The sequence below is a fragment of the Palaemon carinicauda genome, chromosome 2 (genome assembly GCF_036898095.1).
Source record: "Palaemon carinicauda isolate YSFRI2023 chromosome 2, ASM3689809v2, whole genome shotgun sequence".
Taxonomy (NCBI): domain Eukaryota; kingdom Metazoa; phylum Arthropoda; class Malacostraca; order Decapoda; family Palaemonidae; genus Palaemon; species Palaemon carinicauda.
Window position 1 is genome coordinate 15385585 of NC_090726.1, and position 8352 is coordinate 15393936.

Genomic DNA, 8352 nt, shown 5'->3' on the forward strand with positions numbered 1-8352 from the left:
TTTTTTCATTCCAATTTGACACTTCAAAATGGGTTGAAGCCATTTTTTATTGGTGTGATGAAATTAGAGGAACGAGTGCATATCTCAGTTATTAAACGTCTCACTGAAAACTATGGTTGATTTATATAGTTTCTTTCGTGAAGTATGCACTAAGCATTTTGAAACTAACTGATTGAGGGTATACTCGCAGTATGTTGTTAGTTGACCTGTCCTGGGAGCGCTCCCGCTGTCACCGCTGTGACACCTTGATCCACGCTAATGAGTGGCCACCTGCTCTCCACTCTCCGGCCTCACCTCTCCACCACCACCACACACCCCCACCATACGACCGACACTTCAAACCACCGAACAAACCACCTACAAACATTCCCCTCTCTCTTTTCTTTTCTTCCAGTAGAGCATACAATGTCATATTAAAAAAGGTCACTCAAAACCACAATATCTAAAACCACAACCTTTAACTACAATTCCATAAAATTTCAAGACTGAAAATCAGCAACATTTAAAACCTAGACTTCCTTGTCCACACATTGTATCTAAAATAAAGATCCATCAATAGTAAAATATGCGAGTGAACATACCAACAAGACAACACTCAACCAAGCAACAACATTTAGATCTCAATATTCCCAAAGCGACCTATGCGAAATATAGTAAACAACTGTTCACCTGATAACCCCCCTTTTGTCAGGCAATTAGCAAGCTGAGATGATCTTGGTAAACATTTGACTTGTTTTACGGTCTTTTGTAACATCTCCTTTATTGCCCTAAGATCATTTCTCAATCTTCTATCACTTACCAGTTTGGTAGAATAAATAGCCTCCACCAAACTCTTATTATCCACATAACTGACACAGGCACTGAGGCACTGATGTCAATTTTCATCAACATTGATCTAAGATAAAGTGCCTCCTCCAATCCTTCAAACAATGCTAAAGTCTCAGCTACCAAGGTTGATCTAACTACCCTCTTTATCTTATTTGCATGCCAGGTAAGAGGACTGTCTATTCACATCAGTAATAAAAATAACAATCCCCAAAGAACTACTAACCCCATCAGGTAAATTAGCTAATGATGCATCAGTAAAAACATACAAAGACCAAGGATTATTAATGCATGGGAACAGAATATATGACTCATACTCTTGTAGCCTTCTCAAAACCTTTCTAGTCTTAACTAAATCCTCCACGGTTGCATGATTTACTCTAGTTGAAAGCTCCACCATATCGAAACCCATATCAGGTCTTGAACCCAACGCAATTCAATTGATTGAACCTAAAATAAACCAATAACTTGTCTTCTCAAGTCCTGAAAGTTCTGAATCCCTTTGCGAAAGCCTTTCTTGACCTAATTGCTCCATCTCCACACTATCTACATAACTACTTTGACCAAGCAAAATATCCTGTTTACTTTGCACTATTCTAATACGCACATAAGAAAAATTACCTCCCTCCACTCTACCGGCAAGAAACCACTCTCTCAATGGCCCCATAACTTCCTCCCTACAAACACTCGTACCTGCATGTAAAAAGTCATCTATGTGAGTAACCAAAATGCCCTCAATTTTCCCTTCCCAGACAATTTTTAAAATAAACTTGACTCAATAACACACTGTTGACATCCTAATCTTTGCGTCTCCTCCCCAATACTCAAATAAAATTGTCTGGAAGCATCTCCCAACCCATAGAGGCCCTTTTTCTAGTTTCCACACTACACCCTCCACTATTACCTCACGAGGAGGATGAATGTATACATCCCTCTGAAGGTTCCTTCCCTGAAGAAAAGCGGATTTAATATTCGTAGTTCTTATTTCCCACCCCAAAACTAGCTACCACTGTCAAAAACAATCTGATGGCACTCCTAACCACTGTTGGGAATCACTTTGAAAAGAACTTTCTTCCTCAAAACCTCTCGCCACCAAACATGCTTTTATCCCAGAATCTTTCCTAGTTAGAACCCATCTGGTTGAAATACACTTCTGCCCCCAAACAGGTACCTCCTCATAAGTGCCAAAGTCACATAGTCTTTTAGTTCCGCTTATTTTGCTCTCTGACACTCTGACGTGTTCTGTTCGGCTCTAGTAAGAGTTGTAGCATATATTTTCCAACAATCATTCTCTTCCCTTCGAAGTCTAAGTTTAGGAACTGAACGATTCTCACTTTCATCTTCTGCTTCAACTGGCACCTCTGACTGCACCTCCCTGCTTTCACACCCATTACCTGTAGTTACGGCTTCTCTCAAATCTGACTGAGCCGATAATGTCAAGTCCTACTCCACATCACCATCACCATCTAAACCCCCAGCTTTATTACTTATGTTCCCAGCACCATCAGATTTAAATTTCCCCACTGAATTCCAATCCCTGCTTAATAAGTTTATTTGGTGATACTCTAACAATTGCACCCTCATGCCTTACAAAGATCAACCTACCATCCTGACAAATCACCTTCCCAGGCCCAAGCCAACGATCACGACCCTCGCGTTTATAAAACACACAATCACCAGGCTGGAAAATTTGCTCTGCCACCCTAACCTTACTCCTCAGAGCCCTCCTCACTCTCTCCTCGGCTTCTGTCTGTATGAAGGCCTGCCGAGATGAATGTAGAGCACTAAGAGGCCTAGCAAAAGCCTCACTGGTGGTCTTGCGCTCCAATGCAGGAACCTTATCAGTCATGATGTTTGGAAGGTTAGGGTTTTCCCCAAAATCCAACTGGTGGCTGCTAAAGCCATTCCACATCTGGAGTGAATTTCTTGCCATATTCGACCACTTCAACAACACATCTATAGGAATTTGAGGATATTGAACTTTTAATTCAACAAGCTTCATGTCAGTGACTGCATGTATTCGCTCACACATCCGATTCTGAAATGGACTTTCGGCAGCTGTTGTGTTAATCCTTAAATCTAGAACTGAAGCTACATCCCTCATCTCATCTGAACTGAATTCCCTTCCATTATCATGTAATACCCTTTCCATAACCCCAAAAGTTCCCACCTAAAGTTTCATTATCTGATCAATCCCATTTGTGGTTTTCTTTCTATCTATGAAAGCAGACTGTGTGTATTGAGACCACATATATATAAGATAAAGAATCCATTTTCCCTCCTGCCAATGTTTCAAATCCATGGCAACAACCTGATTAAATTTTCTTGCCATGGGCAAACCAACCACTGGTCTAGATGGAGTTCTCTTAAATTGCTTACACAAAACACAGTTATTCTCAATTCTCTCTAAATCATGGGCATACTGTTCCCGCCAAATCGCAGCATCACTCAACAAAGCTTCCAGCTTGCTCAGTCTTGGGTGAGCAAACTGTCTATGCAACTTTAACCCTGGATAGGTACGGTCCTCGGACACCCCTTTAAGGGTATACTCGGACGCGAACGACCCCGACGCCAAAAAAAATTCTTGAAAAATCAGTTTTTGCAGTAACCTCCTTTTTTTTTTTGCCAAAAAAAAACTTCAATGAATGCTTAAAACAACTGTAAAGATAAATACTACTCATCTGCAGAAAAACTATTTATTATAAATATTTTAAAAAATTAAGTAGAAAAAAAAAGACCTGACATAAAAATTCATAAAAAAAAAGTTTATACATATATACACAAATCCTTTTAGGAATTGATTCTTGAATGTTTAGGACACATCTTGATGTATTTTGGATGAAGTCAGACCCATGGAGGTGAAGATCTGAAATGAGAAAAAAAGGGTAACTTTTTTTGGCCAAAAAAAATTGTCCAAATTTTATGAATTTTTTTGGGTACCCAAATGAAATAGGAAGTGGCTAATTTTTTTAGGGAATAAACATATGTTATCCTAAAATAGAAATATGTAAAAAAATCTTCATTATTTTGTAAATTACATTTATATCAGGGGCCATATCTAAAGGTAATTTTTTGAGTACTTGGAAATTTCGTAAAAAAATACATATATTTAATATATAATATGATATTTATGCAGGTAAAAATATACCAAAATATCACAAATTCTATAGGGAACAAGAATATATATAGATAGGGCAGCTTACGCTTCGGATATGTCCACAAAATGGCCGCCAACCACACTGACTCAGACTCCCTAATCTGCCACTTGAAATGTAGGAAGGGTATGTCAATTTCAGGTGTTATTTACTAATCTAATTATTATTGGATATGCATAAAAATTGTATGGTGGGTTGCTGGATAATTGTCGATTATTTTACGACTATAAAATTAAAATTCTGACCCAAAAAAATTTTTTTGAAGGGAAATAAAATCGAAAAAAAAAATGTAAAACAATATTTTAGCTAAAAAAATTTGATGATATTCAATCAAAAAAAAAGTAAACAAAATTTTCCGACAAATAAACATCTAGAGGAATCATTACTCTGTGATAGTTCCTTAGTACGTAGTAATTTTGAAAGAATTGGGAAAAAACGAAAAAAATGGCAATCACCGGAAAATCGAACACATACCTATATATACGCCATATCTGGCTAAAAAAAAGATAGACATGGGTAGCCAGATCATCTAGAAACACTTTCCAACACTATAAAAATATAAGTTTTGCGACACTACTTGCCAATTCCTTACGGTAACATGACTAAGCAAAAAAATGCAAAACAAATAAAAAGGGGCACTCGTGGAAAAATGGCCATTCTAATATACGGCATTTCAGAAAAAAAAAATTTCAGCCACGTGCTAGGCAAACCATCAAGGCATATTTTCCGACAAATAAACATATAAATGAAATATTACTCTGTGATAGTTCCTTAGTACGTAGTAATTTTGAAAGAAATGGGAAAAAACGAAAAAATGGCAATCACAGGAAAATCGAACACATACTTATATATACGCCATATCTGGCTAAAAAAAAAATAGGCATGGGTAGCCAGATCATCTAGAAACACTTTCCAACACTATAAAAATATAAGTTTTGCGACACTACTTGCCAATTCCTTACGGTAACATGACTAAGCAAAAAAATGCAAAACAAATAAAAAGGGGCACTCGCGGAAAAATGCCCAACATTCTAATATACGGCATCTAAGATAAAAAAAAAAGACATGCACGTGTTAGCCCAACCATCAAGGCACACTTTCTAACACATAAACATGAAAAAAAAATCAATAATATACGGCAATTCCTTACTACGTAGTAAATTTTTACAAATATTGAAAAAAAAACAGAAATTGGCAACCGCAGTTAAATACCCAATATACCAATAACTACGTCGTATCTGACAAAAACAAAATCACGCATGGGTAGCCAGATCATCTAGACACACTTTCCAACATTAAAAAAGCAAAAGTTTTACGACACTATTTCGCAATATCTTACGGAAAAATGACTTGGCAAAAAAATGAAAAAAAATTAAAAAGGGACACTCGCGGTAAAATGCCCGACATTCTAATATACGACATCTCAGATAAAAAAAAAGACATGCACGTGTTAGCCCAACCATCAAGGCACACTTTCTAACACATAAACATGAAAAAAAAATGAATAATATACGGCAATTCCTTACTACGTAGTAATTTTTACAAATAATGAAAAAAAAACAGAAATTGGTAACCGCAGTTAAATACCCAATATACCAATAACTACGTCGTATCTGACAAAAACAAAGTCATGCATGGGTAGCCAGATCATCTAGACACACTTTCCAACACTAAACAAGCAAAAGTTTTACGATACTATTTGGCAATATCTTACGGAAAAATGACTTGGCAAAAAAATGAAAAAAAATGAAAAAGGGGCACTCGCGGTAAAATGGTCCTCGTGGTGATGAACGACATTTTAACTAAAAAAAAAAACATGCACATGGTAGCCAAACAATCCACCAAGACTTTCCACAACTGATAACCTATACAAGTTGCACCATTCTACGACAATTTCATAATACGTAATAACTTTGATAATTATGCAAACTACCTCAGAAGGGTAAACTCGGACGCGAACGACCCCGACGCGTCTCAGAAATCGGGGAAGGAGTACAGCTACAGCAATGCACATCTGGACACTACTAGAGCGTGTAGGGGAGACACCTCCTGCAGGTCGATCACCCACAAATTCAGTCACAGGGGTGAGTCACGTGAGAAAAACCTGTTTTTTTTTGACGCTCGGGGTCGCAAACGACCCACCGTACCTATCCAGGGTTAAGAGGGTCTTTAATCTTTCAGAATCTGAAAGCTCATTAAGTGTTACCGAGTCAACATGCTCTACGTTGACATCATTATCAAGAGGAATACAATAATGTCCACAAGAAGTAATATTCTAAACTACTGGTTTGCCTAAAATCTCCACAGAGTCGTTTTTTATATCAATCATTACCTTCGCAGTTTTCATAGCCTGCCTTGATAGCAACAAAGGAATGTCAGAATCAACTGTCAGTTTTAATTGTAACCTTATTCCCAACTAAGGAAGCCAGTAGACTACACTCTCAAAGAGACTTCAACTGAGTACCATCCCCCCCCCCAAATTTGAACACCCTATTATTATGGTCTCAAATAACAACCTATCATCCTCACTCAATGTACTCAAATAACCCTGAAGCCATGTTTTTCCACAAACGGTACTTGAACATGCACTGTTTAAAACAGCACAGCCACCCGCCGCAATCCCGAATCTTGTGATCTCGGACTTATCAAATCCCGACTCCACACTCATTACTTCCCTCATCAGACCCAACACCCTGACTAGTTATGTGTACACGATTTAATCTTCCTCAACTATCTGGGCAGTCTTTCACAAAATGTCTAAAAGAACCGCAACTTTTGCAAGTTAAAGGTCGACCATCTGGTCCAGTTGGGCTCACAGGCTTCTCCCCACCCTTGCCAAAACCAGAATATCTACCTCCACTCCTGCCATGCCCAGTCTTTGAGTCACCATGCCATGGTCTAAAATTCCTCTGTTCAGCAGTTATATAGGTCGGTACTAACTTAATAACTTCCAAAACCTGGCTGAGCCTTTTCCCCCCATATATTCTCTCTCCTATGAATTTTTTCTTCTCTTGATAATTCATACCAAAGATGACTAGCAATTTCTCTACTTTATTCAACCTTGCCTTCCTCAGCAATTTGAATGCAAGAATTTCAGATGGTAATTTAAGAGTGTCAGTTTTAATTGTATTGTCCTTGAGATCAAAATCAGTAATAAATTGACCAATATCCTCACTAGTACCTCTGCAATAGTCCTCAAAATCTTCAAAATTTTGCAAATTATCCTCCAACTCATCCTTCCCAAACTGTTCATCTAGAAATGTAATCAAATCCCTAACACCATCAACACCCTTTTGCGTATCCAAGCTTTGATTCTCTAAAACTGTCTTCCTCAAATTAAAATCATCAGTCTCAGGCAAACCCAAAGCCAACACAATATCCCGTTTCTCCTCTTTAACATTTGTCACAACTTACCAAGCCTCTGCTTCTTTCTTAAACAGACAATAATTTTTATCTCTCCTAAATTGTGGAAGTGGAATTTTACCAGTCGTCATCTCAACACAATAATACAGTCAAGCTTACGTCACCTAAATAAAAAAAAAGAAAAAAAAATCCCATTCACTTAACACTACAGCAAACAACCCTACAATACAACAACACAACTAGACCTAGCCCAGCCTAACCTCAACTATGAAATCACCACCAATGCAACAAGCTCAGGTCTATTAGGCTAGCACCAAAAACCCAATACTCACACTTTAAATAATTAGGCTAGATACTATTCACACAATGGTCTACTTTATGAAATAATCCTCCACAGACAACACTGCTAAAAATAAAGCACTACGAATTTTTTCAATAGGCCATCCTGTGGTCGAACCTTGCTCTGCTACCATTGATCGAGGGTATACTCACAGTACGTTGTTGGTCAACCTCTCTTAGGAGCGCTCCCGCTGTGACACCTTGATCCATGCTAATAACGGACAACCTCACCCCTCCGGCCTCACCTTCCCCACCCCCACCATACGACCGACACTTCAAACCACCGAACAAACAACCCACAAACATTAACCCTGTTCAACTAGGTGTGCCTAATATTACAGTGCAAGCGGACGAGTCTTGCTTCTCACATAAACCCAGACATAACAGAGGAAGAACTCCCCATTCACAAATTTGGGTTTTTGGAATTGTAGAGAATACCGGAGGACTGACCCAGGCGGAGGATTGACCCACAATCTCTGGTAAAACTGACCCGGAGTGCTTTGGAGGACTGACCCACAATGTTTATTTTCTTTTCTAAAGCTAATTCTTTGGTATTATTGCATGATTTTATTAAGGAAAAGTTTAATATTTTATTGATATTTTATTTACTGTTTTTTATCAAATATTTTATGTGTTTATAGGATATGAATATGTAATTAAAAAGGGTACA